At 45.2% G+C, this 14,349-nt stretch overlaps 1 pseudogene; it reads right to left on the bottom strand.

Annotated features, from left to right (window-relative positions):
- Window positions 1-2,698: 2,698 nt before the first annotated feature.
- LOC106735925 (60S ribosomal protein L6 pseudogene) lies at window positions 2,699-9,036 on the bottom strand (annotated as a pseudogene).
- Window positions 9,037-14,349: the final 5,313 nt, after the last annotated feature.

Genomic DNA, 14,349 nt, shown 5'->3' with positions numbered 1-14,349 from the left:
AGTTTGAGTCCCAGACCTGGTGGCTTGCTTTCTCATGTTCTCTCTCTCTCTCTCTCATTCTGTCTCTCTCTGGTCAAATGAAAATAAATAAATAGATACATAAATAAAGTTAAATAAAATTTTAATTCTAAAAAAAAGAAAGGAAAAAAAGAGATTTTAGGTATGTCTACACACTTGCCTGGCACACGCACCCAGAGTGTTTCAAGTCACTGTGTCTGGGATTTGAACTATGCCCAACACTCAGTTGTGGGATCCAACTGCTTTAACTACTATGTCATAGGGCCAGCCCGAGAGTGAGCTCACCAGAGAAAGACAGACAGACACGCCGAGGGGGGATAGTGAGAAAACACCGTCACGGAGAGTGGAATAGTCACACTGCAATCCCTTCTCCATTTCTTTCGGGATTTTAGAGCATGCCCTGTGTACACATAAACCCGCTGTATTTTTCAAGCCACAGAATCTGGGACTCAAACTGCACAGTTGGCCATGTGGGATCCAGGCACTGTGTTAGCCTGTCCTTTGACTGTCTTAATTCTAAACATCCTGAGAGGAACCCGAGGCACAGCCTGGATCTGGATCTGGCTCCAATGCTCAGCTCCCTCCTGTCCTCCGCCGTGAGGCGAACCACAAAGGAATCGGCTTCTCATTAATTAACCGGGTTTTATTAAACACCTCAGCAGCTAGCCAACTGCTCCAGCCCAGCTGTCCCTCAGAGACGTGCTGAGGGGATAAATTTTGTGTTTTAATTTATACATCTTCAATGACAGCCTTGGTGTCAGAGTGTGCACTCTCTAATCAAATATTAAATTATCTGAGAGACGCGGTTCTCCAACCACAGACACGTGAAGCCCTTACTCCCTGTAGGCACCAGTCTGGTGCCCTTAGGTAGACGCGAGTACCCAGTTCTGCACTGGAGGGCTCAGAGCAGAGGAGCCAGGAAGGCACAGGGACAGGTCAGAAACTCCTCCTCTTTGGGAAAGCGGACATTGAACTGGGTTTCAAAGGCTCAGGAAGCCTTTGCCAGGTGAAGAAGTGAGAGGAGATTCCAGGCAAGGGGAGCACTCCGGGCAAAGGCCTTACCCATGAATGAAAAGCAACAAGCAGGAATCGATTCAGTTAACCCACTAGTCCTGGGGTCACAGAGGGGAAGTCTGAGGGTTCTGAAGGAGGTGAAGCTGGAAAGGCAGGTTGAGGCAAATCCATAAAAGGCCTCAAACGTCAGGCCAAGAAACTTGAATGTCATCCTGTATGTGAGAGTGAGCCATTGAAGGTTGTAGGAAAAGGGGTGAAACAATCAGATCTTTTGGAAAGATCATTTGGGTGATATGGGGAATGACAAGAAGGCAAAGCTGGAAGCAAAAACTAAAAAAAAAAACAACAACAACAACAAAAACAAACAAACAAAAAAAAAAAACAACAAACTAGTACTTTTTTTTAAGACTTATTTAGCTTACTTATTTATTAATTTTTGGAGAGGTTTATTGCTATAGGGTGCGTGCACTCGCCAGGAAGACAGAGAGAGACAGAAAGACAGAAGGCAAGAAATCATCCCCCAGGGGGGATGGCCACGCCACAATCCCTTCTCCTCCGATCTCCTCTCCGGATCTTGGGCCCGCATGCACACGCGCCCGGCATGAACCACAGTCGACTGCATGGGAGTCCAACGATGTAGCCATTATGCTAACTGCTGGTCCCAACTTATTTATTTTTAATTTGACCAGAGAAGGACAGAGTATGTGTTGGGGAGGGAGGAATGAAAAGCAAACTGCCAGGTCCAAGACTCAAACCAAGGTCAGTCATGTGGGAGTTCAGTGCCCTTAAGCACCACACCACCTACTGGCCCCCAAGCTAGTAGGTTTTAAAGCCATTAATATTACTAACATGATTTTACAATTCTAATTAGCCAACAAACGTAGTGTAAAGATGTTGTGCCCAGCTCTGTGACAAATGGTGCAGAAAAACCTGAAGAAAATGCACGTCCTGCACCAGCAGGTAGCTGGATCCCACATGCCAACTGCACAGTTGAGTCCTGGACCTGGTGACTTGATAACCACGCCAGGTGCATGTGCGTGCATGGTCATAATCTCAAGAGGAGAGTGAAGGAGAGGAGATTGTGGCAAAGTCATCCCCTTTGAAGGGTGATTTCTCAACCTATATCTCTGTCTCTCTCTGGTGAGTGTATGTGGTAAACTTTAAAAAGAAAGAAAAAAGAGAGAAAGGAAGGAAGGAAGAAAGAGAAAGAAAGAAAGCAAATGCATGCCCTCTACCCCCTGCCACTGCCTGTTAGACTGGAAAAGTAAGACACCAGGCCGGCTCATTTGTAATTAAAGAATAAAAAATGAAAATAACAACAAGATGCCTTATTTCATCTAATGTATTGCTTATGTCTATTTATTCATTTCTTTCACAAGGGCATGCACAACTGAGAGACAGAGACAATACTTCCAACAGGGCTTTGATGCCTGATCCACCCCCATCTCAGCCAGTCTCAGATCAGGGCAGCATATGCCTGTGAGCTCGGGCAGGTCTCCAGATGCAAACCTATGGCTTCCCTATGTGGATCGGCCTCACAGAGTAAGCTGTGCCTCCTCATCTGATGTTTATATTTTTATTCACACACACACATATATATATATGTACACACATTTATTTATTTTTTTATGATTAGTTATTTAATTAGGTTCTTGGCAAAAAAAACTTAGAACACCAATTTGTGAGGATAAAATCCATTTGTAAGGGCGAACACAGGTTGCAGGTAGCCCTGGAGCTGAGGAACAGCTTTGATTTTTGGTAAAATTTGCGAGTCCACAGCTTTCTGATCAACCTTGCACTGCTCTGAAATCTCATATTTCTCCTTCCCTGTGTCGAAGATCTCACCTTCCTGGTGTCTGGGCTTCTGCAGCTTCTTTCTCTTGAAGTAAGTGTCAGTAAAGTGCTTTGGAATTTTTGCTTTGCTAATATCAATTTTCGTGGAGGTGGCAATGACAAATTTGTGATGTGTTCTACGCAGTAGAACTCAATTGAGGACCAGCAGTCCAGTTACAAGTAGCAAGCCACGGCTCAGCTGCTTCAGGAAAACCACTCTCTTGCCTCTGTGGCGTCCAGTGAGGATGATCAGAATGGTCCTGGGAATGATGCTAGCTCGCAGCTTTCTCACATGCTGACTGAAGGGTTCTTTGACATGGCTCAACAGCTTTCGAGGCACATCTTCAGTAAGATAATACCTAGGCATTTTGTGCACTTTAGCCACTCGAGTACCACAATTCTTGTCTCCACCAACTGGTTTTGTGACAGTCGCAAGAACCTTCTCCTTCTTTTTCTTTTCAATCCTGGATTTAATGGTGGAGTATTTCCACTTGTACATGGTCTTCCTGGAGTTCATGACAGATCAGGAATATCTGCCAATGCGCTGGACTAGGACTGCGTTGTGGCTGCAGTGGAGCTTCCCCTTCTTGGTCTTTTTAGCCTTGGGGGCATCCTTTTTTTTTTTTTTTTTTTTTTTTTTTTTTGGGGGTGTTTTGCATGTGCACTCATGGAAAGACAGAGACAGAGAGACAGAAAGCGAGAAATCAACCCCCCGGGGGGGATGGCCATGCTGCAATCCCTTCTCCTCCATTCTCCTCTTGGGATCTTGGGCATGCACGCACACGCGCCTGGCATGAGTTTTAAGCCACCGGGTCCAAGACACGAACCGCGGTCGACTACATGGGAGTCCAGCGACATAGCCATTATGCTAATTGCTGGTCCCGGTGGTCATCCTTTTTAACCTTGCCATTGGCATCAGCCTTCTTGGCTTCAGGTTTCTTCTCCTTAGTATCCTGCTTCACAGTTTTTTCACCTGCCGTCTTGTATAGTGGAAAAAAGAGATTTTTTTTTTCCTATAGGGTGTGCGTGGTCACTGGAGAGAGACAGAGTGGGAAAGTGAGATACCACCCCCTGGGGGGATGGGCATGCTGCAATCCCTTCTTCTCATTCTCCTCTCAGGATTTTGGGGATGCACGCACACACACCCGGCATATTTTCAAGCTGCTGGGTCCAGAACTCAAACCATGGAGTCAGCTATGTGGGATCTAGTACCATAACCACCACACAACCTATTCTAATATTTTTAATTCCCAGTCTGGCAAGACTGTCAAGAAACAGGCACTTTCTCATATAGTCATAGCAGTGTACCATGAAACAGAGTTTTAACAGCGGTTGGCGTAAAGGCTATATCATTGAATTCCCATGTGGTCAACAGCAGTTCCAGTCTCAGACCCAGTGGCTTAAATTCATGCCGGGTGCATGTGCATGCATGCCCAAGAGAGGAGAATGAAAGAGAAGGGATTGCAGCATGGCCATCCTCCCTGGAGAGTTATTTCTCACTTTCTGTTTTTCTGTCTCTCTCTGTCTTTCTGGTGAGTGCACATGCCCTATAGCAAAAACCTCTCCCCCCAAAATAATGTAAATAAACAAACAAATAAAAAAACTCTTGGGCTGGTCCATAGCCCAGTGCTTAAGCCCCGAGCATAGATAGTCAGATCCCATATGGCTGACCATGGTTCAAATTCCAGCCCCACTGGCTTGGAAAATAAGCTGAGAGTGTGTGTGTGCACACCTAGATGCTCGACAGGATGGAGAAACAGAGGAAAAGGATTGCAACATAACCAGACCCCACTTGGGGTTGCTTTCTCTCTCTCTCTGGTGAAACCATGTGCCCACTGACAAGAACAACAACAACAGCAAAAACCAAAACAAAAAACCCAACTCTTCATGATTTCTTGCTTTCTGTCTCTCTGCCTCTAGAACAAAAATCTCTCTTTAAAAAAAGAAAAGAGGGAACCAGCAGTTAGCGTAATGGCTATGTCGCTGGACTCCCACATAGTCGACCGCGGTTCGTGTCCCGGACCCGGTGGCTTAAAACTCACGCCGGGCGCGTGTGCGTGCGTGCCCAAGATCCCGAGAGGAGAATGGAGGAGAAGGGATTGCGGCGTGACCATCCCCCCTGGGGGGTGATTTCTCGCTTTCTGTCTCTATGTCTCTCTCTGTCTATCTGGCGAGCGCACGCGCCCTACAGTGAAAATCTCTCAAAAAAAAAAAAAAAAAAAGAAAAGAAAAGAAAAGCATACTTATGGCACCAGCAGATGGCGTAATGTCTTTGTCACTCAACCACAGTCCCAAACCCAGTGGCTTAAAATCGTGCTGGGCGTGTGTGTGTGCATGCCCAAGATCCCAAGAGGAGAATAGAGGAGAAGGGATTGCAGCGTGGCCATCCTCTCCAGGGAGTGATTTCTCGCTTTCTGTCTCTCTCTCTCCCTCTCTTTCTGGCAAGAGCAGCAACACACCCCGCCCTATAGAAAAACCCACCCCAAAAAAAAAAAAAAAAAAAGCATATTTAAAAAAAAATCTAATAAGAAAATCACTGCTCTATAATTTAAAAGCAGTTTAGGGGCCAGCAGGCAGCATGATGGTTTAGGCGCTGGACTCCCACGTGGCTGATGGTGGTTCGAGTCCTGGACCTGGTGGCTTGCTTTCTCACTTTCCGTTTCTCTCTCTCTGGTGAGCCTGCATGTCATATAGAAAAAAAGTATTTTTAATAATAATAACAAATAAAATTAAATAAATAATTATTTTAAAAAGTCTATAAATCTACATGGAACATGATTCTAATTTAGTTTTTAAAATACATGAGCTCTCTTTTTAGCCCCTGTATCTGAAAAAAAATTGTAACTGGTTAGCTGTAGGTGTCTGATTAAATTTTATTTTCTCTTTATGTTACTATTATTTTTAAAAATTTTGCCAGAGGGCTCATGAACTCACTGGAGAGAGACAGAGAGACAGAGACAGGGAGACAGAAAGTGAGAAATCGCGCTCCAGGAGGGATGGCCATTACTGAAATCCCTTCTCTATTCTCCTCTCAAGGTTTTGTGTTTTTGAAACTATCACTTTCAGGATTTATACCATATGGTCAGCATGTAGGGTTCAGCTTCTTTAACTACTATGCAACTGGCTGGCCCAATACTATTATTTCTGAAAAAAAAAATGTTTTTTAAGGTTTTTGCCATAGGGTTCATGCCAGAGAGACAGAGAGAGACAGTGAGAGGGGAAGTGAGAAATAACTGCCCCTGGGGGATAGGCATACTGCAATTCCTTCTCCTCCATTCCCTTCCTGGGATTTTGGGCATGTATGCACACACATGCAGGGTGATTTTTCAAATGGCCAGGTCCAGGACTCAAAGCACAGTTAACCATGTGGGAGTCCAGCGTCTTAACTCCCATGCCATCTGCTAGCCTCTATTATTTGCTATTTTCTGTAATGAGAATATAGTGATTTAATAACTAGAAACAACAAAGGAATTGTTATTATTATTTCTTTTTTGGAGAGGTTTTTTGCTATAGGGCGCATGCGCTCGCCAGAATTACAGAGACAGAAAGCAAGAAATCATCCCCTGGGAGCAATGGCCATGGCGCAATCCCTTCTCCTCCTTTCTCCTCTTGGGATCTTGGGCATGCATGCACATGCACCCAGCTTGAGTTTGAGCTACCAGGTCCAGGACTTGAACCGCAATCGACTGCATGGGAGTCCAGCGACATAGCCATTACGCCAACTGCTGGTTCCCAAAGGAATTATTTTTAAGTTTAAAAAAATGCAAGGGGGGAACCAGCAGTTAGCGTAATGGCTATGTCGCTGGACTCCCACGTAGTCGACCGCGGTTCGCGTCTCGGACCCGGTGGCTTAAATCTCACACCGGGCGCGTGTGCGTGCGTGCCCAAGATCCCGAGAGGAGAATGGAGGAGAAGGGATTGCGGTGTGACCATCCCCCCTGGGGGGTGATTTCTCGCTTTCTGTCTCTATGTCTCTGTCTGTCTGGCGAGCGCACGGGCCCTATAGCGAAAAAAAAAAAAAAAACCTCTCCAAAAAATGCAAGGGAAATTCATGAAAGAAGAAATGATACAGATGGCTAATAAATCTGAAAAGACACACAGACTTGTTAATTTTTAAAAATGCAAATTAGGGGACCAGCAGTTGGTGTGGTGGTTAAGGCACTCCCACATGGCCAACTGCGGTTTGAGTCTGGACCTGGTAGCTTGCTTTCTGGGATCAGCAAATGGTATAGCAGTTACATCACTGGACTCCTGCATGCTGACTGCTGTTTGAGTACTGGACCTGGTGTCTTGAAAATCACACCAGGCATGAGTGTGTGCATGCCCAGGATCCTGGGAAGAGAATGGAGGAGAAGGGAGTGCAGCATGGCCATCCCTCCTGGAGGGTGATTTCTCACTTTCCCTCTCACTGTCTCTGTCTCTCATTCTCTGGCGAGCTCCTACACCCTAAGGCAAAAACCTCTTTTTAAAAAAGTGTAAACTACAGCAGCATCGTGATGATATTTTAGCCTTTGGCTTTAGAAGAGTAACTTGTTAGTACACAGTATACACTGGCAACCATGCGGTTAAAAAAAAAATTGAACAAGTTTTTGAGCATGATTCTGTTTAGCCTTTCTGAAGAGCGATTTGGCAATATTTATTGAAAGCCCTTAAAATGTGTAATTTCTCAATAAAGTTGATTTTGAAGACATGTGGTCCCAGTCCTCAGACGTCTTAAGGAAATAGCTGAGGAGTCGTGTGCAGTTACACAGGCAGGAAAGACTTCCATAGCACCTTTCCTTCCAATTCAGAAGTAGATGTTGTTTAAATAATGTTACAGAAATATACTTATGAATGAATGTGCAAACCTGGTATAATATATTCCTAATTAAAAAACAAATTCTAGAGGGCATGTTCATTCACCAGAGAGACAAAGAGAGAGGGAGAGGGCCGTCCATGGGGAGTAATCACAGAGAAAAACCTCCATTTCTTCATTCTTTCAGGTTTGGGGCATGGACAGATATGTGCCCAGTGTGATTTTTCAAACCACTTGGTCTGGGACTCAAACTAAACGGCTGGCCATGTGTGATCAGGCCGCTTCACCCCACCCGGCGACTGTGTTGGCCCTTCCATAAACTTTTTGAAGTCTCTTTGTAAGTATCTATCTTTCTAAATATCTCTATCTATATAGCTATAATGACCTAAGTATAGAGAAAGGATATTTAGTTATAGAAAAGAGGTCTGGGGTCAGCTGGTGGTGTGGTGGTTAAGACAGCTAAATCCCACATGGGCAACTGGATCGTTCAAGTCCTGGATCCATGGCCTGAAAATGGACTGGGCACTTATGTATGTGTGCCCCAAATCCAGACAGAAGTATGGAGGGTTTGTGGCATGACCATCCTGCCTGGGGAAGAGGGGCACTTCCTCACTGTCTCTCGCTGGTAAGTGCACACACCCTGTAACAAATTTTTAAAAAAGAAAAAAAAAAAAGAGAGAAAGGAAGAAAAGAGGTCTGAAAGAATATACCACAAAATGTTAATATTGGTCATATCCAGGGACTAGCAGATGGCATAATGACTACCTTGCTGGACTCCCACATAGTTGAACATGGTTCAAGTCCCAGACCCGATAGCTTGAAACACTGGGCTCATGTGGGTGTGTGTCCAAGATCCTGATAGGAGAGTGGAGGAGAAGGGATTACGGCGTGTCCATTCCCCATTGGGGATAATTTCTCTCTTTCTGTCTCTCTGTCTCTCCAGCAAGTGCACGTGCCCTATAACAAAGGAGTCTCTCAAAAAAAAAAATGGTCATATCTGGGTAGGTTGCAATATTGCTATTTTAAAATATTTTTAAAATAATCATTTCAAAACCAATTTTGAAAATTTTTACATTTTTAAAAATATAGACTTAAAAATATTAAATAGAGAATTTTTAAAGGCTGGAAGCCAGGCAGTGGCACAGTGAAATTAGCAGAATTTGAGTACAGGAGCCTCTCTGGGTTACTGAGAGCCCTGCTCTCTTGGTGCAGGACGCAAACCACGGTAGGCCATGTGGTAGCCCAGCACCCTAACTGCTGGCCCTGAAACTTGCATTTTCTTACCCCAAAGCATTAACTGGAGGGTTCCTTCTCCCTGATATAGTCTTCCATTTTTGCTCCCCCTTTACCTGGCCCACCTGCACTTCACGTTTCATCTCGTAAGTCACTTCCTACTCTTGGACATTATGGTTAGGTTTATTTTCATTGTAGTGGCCATTTATAGGTGCATACATGGGCCAAAATGCATCAAATTATGCACTTTCAATACATGCAGTTTATTATGTATTAACTATGCTTCAACAAAGCTGTAAAAAAAAGTTACTTACACAGTCAGACAGGTCTTGAACTGCCCACCTCCCTACCTCCAAGTCCCTGAAATCTCATCAGCCTTCCTTAGTATAAAACACATCCTGCATGGTGACGAACAAGTGAGAGAGTGAGGGCAGAGGAATTTTGGCCTCTGGACAAAGGGCAAAGATCCTGGTCACAGACCAAGAGCAGCAGAGACTCTAGGAGTGAGGAGGGGCCAGTCAGAAGGGAACCTGGTGATGGCACTCGAACAAGTCCAGGGAGGGACTCAGAAATTGGAGGTCGGGCCCAGCAGTTAGCGTAATGGCTACGTCACTGGACTCCCACGTAGTCGACCGCGGTTTGCGTCCCGGACCCGGTGGCTTAAAACTCATGCCGGGCGCGTGTGCGTGCATGCCCAAGATCCTGAGAGGAGAACGGAGGAGAAGGGATTGTGGCGTGGCCATCCCCCTTGAGGAGGGCTTTCTCGCTTTCTATCTCTCTGTCTCTCTCTGTCTGTCTGGCAAGCGCACGCACCCTATAGCGAAAACCTCTCCAAAAAAAAAAAAAAAAGAAGTTGGAGGTCAAGCCTGAATCTGGGGATCTCATCCTTTGGAGAAGGCAAGTGCTTTGTCTCAGTTCCCCTAGTTTGAAAATCAAAAATAATAAATATAACTACCTTATCATCAGCAAGGGTTTTTACTGTCACGTATTAGATGAGTTAGCCTATGTTAGGGCTTAGAAGAATGCTTGACACATTGGAGGTACTGCATGTTTGTTTTGAGTCTTATTTCATTGGAACTGGCTATGGCGACTAACTGGCCCAAGGAAAGGAGTTGGTATAAACCTTTGGTTAATTTGGATTTAGGTTAATGGTGGATATAGCTGCAGGGTCATCCTCTCTCCCTAAGAGAATTGTCTTGTCCCCATCCCTTCACCAGTTCCTGGACATCTTCCATCCCTTAACCTTTTCTGCAGTGCTTGCAACTCCTGCCAATTTTTCCACATTCTTTTGCAAAGCTGTCTTTCTAAAGCCTCCTCTCTCTGAACGACAGAGCAGCACATATGTTGCAGCTTATGCTTCTATTTAGAGTTGGGGATTTGGGAAGGGAGCATGTGAACACGTGGACAAGCATTTGTGTGCATGCCCATGTGGGCTTATGGTTGTGAACCTGTGTGTGTATGTACATGCATATGTGCTGGCATGGACCTGCAGGGTGGTGCATTTACATACATTCAGAAGCATAAACGCTTCTGAATGCCTGAGCCTGTAGATGTTTTTGTGTTCAGAGTATATACACCACACTGTGACCATACATACATATCCATGACCATGTGTGTGTTTTTGTGTGTGGCATGGCAAGGTGTATTTCATGTGCATCTGGATTCACGTGCACTTTTATGTGTGTGCTTTTGGTATCTGTGTGCATATGGCGTGTTTGCCTCTCCTCACACTGCAGGAGGCAACATGTCAAGTGTAAACTATGAGGAACAAAGGAATAATCTGCATAATTTAGCCTTTGATCTCTGCCGCCCCTGAATCCTCCTTTGCACTCACTCCAGCTGCCACGCTGTTTCCCAGTCCCATGGATTCCATCTTTGAGCTTTGTCTTCCAGAAGTCAAGCCTGTCCTTGCCTTCCCTCCAGGGAAACAGGCTAGAGAAAGGTAATGAGCATTTACTGAGCACCCATAGTGCATCAGGTGCCTACCAGATACTTTACATATACTCTCAAATCTTCATGGCAATCTTGCACAGGATAACAAGGTCCCTTCTTGATGTTGAGGAAGCTGAGGATCAGGGGATGAAGTCATTTGCTTAAGTGAGGGAGCTAGAATTTGAACTCGGCATGCCAAAGCCTATGCTCTTTCCATTCCATCAACTTGTATCCCTGGAGCATGCCCAGCCACCAGGTACCGAGAAGCTAAAGCTGCAGCCAGAGCTCCTGGGGGAGGAGATATCCTGGGAGAGGCAGATGTCCTGATATGGGGGAAGGAGATGTGAACAGGGGATCAGGAGGAACTCCAGAGGTTACACTCACTCGATTTTCATAAAGAAAACAGAACAGAGAAATCACAGTGGCTGAGTTGTCCATAGGTTTCACAGGCAGAGCAAAGGTTGGGCCAGCATCTGAAACTGCAGAGGTGGAAAAGCACCATCCCTGCCGCCCCTTCAGCACCACGGACAGATCGTAACTCTCTGAGCCTCAGTTTTCTTGTCTGTAAAGTGTGTGTGGACGAAGCTGAGTGTGTGTGTGTATGTGTGTGCGCGCGTGCATTTTTAGACAGGGTCTCACTATGTCACCACCCTCATGCCTCAGGCTCCCAAGTAGCAGGGACCATAGGTACACATCATTGCACCTGCCCTTGTAGGGTGGGCTGAGACTCATACCCAGACCTCCCATGTGGCCTCAGCCTGCTGAGCAGCAGCATTCAGCACATGCTGCCATAACTGGGTTAGAAGCTCATTGTTAAAACTAGCATATGCTGAGCCGGCCAGGGGCATGAAGGTTAAGGCAACTGGATCCCACATGGCTGACTGTGGTTCAAGTCCCAGATCCAGCAGCTTGAAAAACATGCTGATATATATGCATATGTGCCCCAAATCCTGAGAGAATAGAGGAGAAGGGATTGTGGCATGGCTATTCCCTCTCCCTGACTCCCACCCAAGAGGTAATTTCTCACTTCACTCTCTCTCCCCTCTCTCTGTCTCTTTCTGGTGAGCACAAGCACCTATAGCAAATTTGAAAACAACAATAACAACGAACTAGCATTGTCGATTGCTCTCTTCTGGTGCTAACTCATTCAATCTTATCCTAATTCAATAAGATAGTTATACTGTTATCCCTATTTTACAGAGGACACTGAGACTCAGAGAGGTTACATTGCCTGCCCTTGTGACAGAGCAGGGCACACACCTGGGGATTGTCTAACTTTAAAGTTCCCATTAGGGGACCAGCAGTTAGCGTAATGGCTATGTTGCGGGACTCCCACATAGTCGACCGCGATTCACGTCCCGGACCCGGTGGCTTAACACTCACGCCGGGCGCATGTGCGTGCGTGCCCAAGATCCCAAGAGAAAAATGGAGGAGAAGGGATTGCGGCGTGGTCATCACCCTGGGGGATGATTTCTCACTTTCTGCCTCTCTGTCTCTCTCTGTCTGTCTGGCGAGCGCACGCGCCCTATAGCAAAAACCTCTAAAAAAAAAAAAATTCCCATTAGGCTTCCTTGTCTTAAGGCTTAGAATGTTTAAAATATCAGTCACATAGTAAATATGCAGCAAATGGTAGCTATTAATAATGATAGTAATAGGGGCTGGCAGGTGGCATGGTGGTTAAGGGCCCTGGACTCCCTATGGCCAACTGTGGTTCGAGTCCTGGACCTGGAGGCTTGCTTTCTCACTTTCCGTCTCTCTCTTTCTCTTTCTCTCTCTCTCTCTTTCTCTCTTTCTTTATTCTGTCCCTCTCTGGTCAAATTAAAGTAAATAAATAAATAAATAAAGTTAAATAAAATAATTATTTTTAAAATGATAATAATAATAGGATAATAATAAGAGTATGTATTACTGAGGCCTGAGGATGGCATTAACTACTCAGGTGTCAAACTTGGCAGTAAATCCCACACTGTTACTGATTGTTTTTAAAACAAGGGTTGCTTTGGTCAGGGTGGACAGTGGTGACTGTTTTGGTTCCCTGAAATAGCCAGAGGAGACCCAAAGCCCAGCTATGGCATTTTAGCAGTGTGTCTCTGAGATACCTAACTTCTGGTGGCCTCATTTCCTTGCCTTTATCATTAGGATAATAACAGCCCTGACCATTTCTTCAGAAGTTTAAACATAGAGTTATCCCATGAGTGAGCAATTCCACTCCTAGAGAGTGTTTATGTTAGTGTTACTCCCTAAGTTAAAAGTGAGAACAGCCCGAATCTTTACAACCCGATGAATAAATAAAGGAAATGTGGCATACCCATACAATGGACTGTCCAACTATAAAAAGGAATAGAGTACTATCAAAACCACATGAGATACCACTTTGTACCTACTGGTATGACTATAATAATAATAAAAAAGAGGTTGGACCAGCTGATGGTATGGTGGTTAATACAGATGGATAGAACATGGCCGACCATGCAATTTGAGTCCTGGACCCAGCAGCTTGAAAAACACACTGGGGGGTGTGTGTGTCAGGTGGTGTGGTGGTTAAGGGACTGGACTCCAACATGGCCGACCATGGTTCGAGTCTCGAGTCCCAGATCTGGTTGCTTGCTTTCTCACTCCCCACACCCCCATGCTCTTTTTCTCTTTCACTTTGTCTCTTGCTGGTCAAATTTAAATAAATAAATAAAGTTAAATAAAATAATTTTTTGAGAGGTTTTTTCACTATAGGGTGTGTGCGCTCGCCAGACAGACAGAGAGAGACAGAGAGACAGAAAGTGAGAAATCACCCCCCAGGGGGGATGGTCATGCCGCAATCCCTTCTCCTCCAGTTTCCTCTTGGGATCTTGGGCACACACGCACACACACCCCCTGTGGGTTTTAAGCCACCGCGTCCAGGACGCAAATCGCGGTTGACTACATGGGAGTCCAGCGACATAGCCATTACGCTAACTGCTGGTTCCCAAAATAATTATTTTTTAAAAAAATAAAAAGAAGAACACACTGGGAACATGTGTTAGTGTGCCCCAAATCCTGAGAGGAGAATGGAGGAAAAGGGATTGTGGCAGGGACATCTTCCCAGCGGGGGTGCTTTCTCAGTTTCTCTCTTTTTCTCTCTCTCTCATGAGTACACACAACCTGAAGCAAACTAGAAAAAAAGAAAGAAAGAAAGAAGAAAAGGAAAATGGCTGTGGGGCTGTGGATAAATCTGAACCCTGAACCCTACAAGCATTGTGAGGGGAAAAGTCTGGCGGTTCCTCAAAGAGTTAAACATGGTCTAAGGGTTAAGGGCACCAGATCCACTATGGCTAACTCACTTTGAATCCTGGCCCCAGCTGCTCAACTAACACACTTAGCACATGTGCATGCATACCCAAAAAACATGTGTGCCCCAAGTCCCAATAGGATACAGAAATGGAGGGAAAGCAGTGTGACCATGCCCCATTGTGGGATGCTTTCTCCTTCTCCTTCTTCCTCTGTCTTTTTCTGGTGAGAGCACATGCTCACTGGCAATCTAAAAAAATGTT

This window comes from Tupaia chinensis, unplaced genomic scaffold (genome assembly GCF_000334495.1).
Source record: "Tupaia chinensis unplaced genomic scaffold, TupChi_1.0 Scaffold000575_1, whole genome shotgun sequence".
Classification (NCBI taxonomy): domain Eukaryota; kingdom Metazoa; phylum Chordata; class Mammalia; order Scandentia; family Tupaiidae; genus Tupaia; species Tupaia belangeri.
Note: the sequence above shows the minus strand (reverse complement) of the source record. Positions and strands in the feature narration are given on the sequence as shown.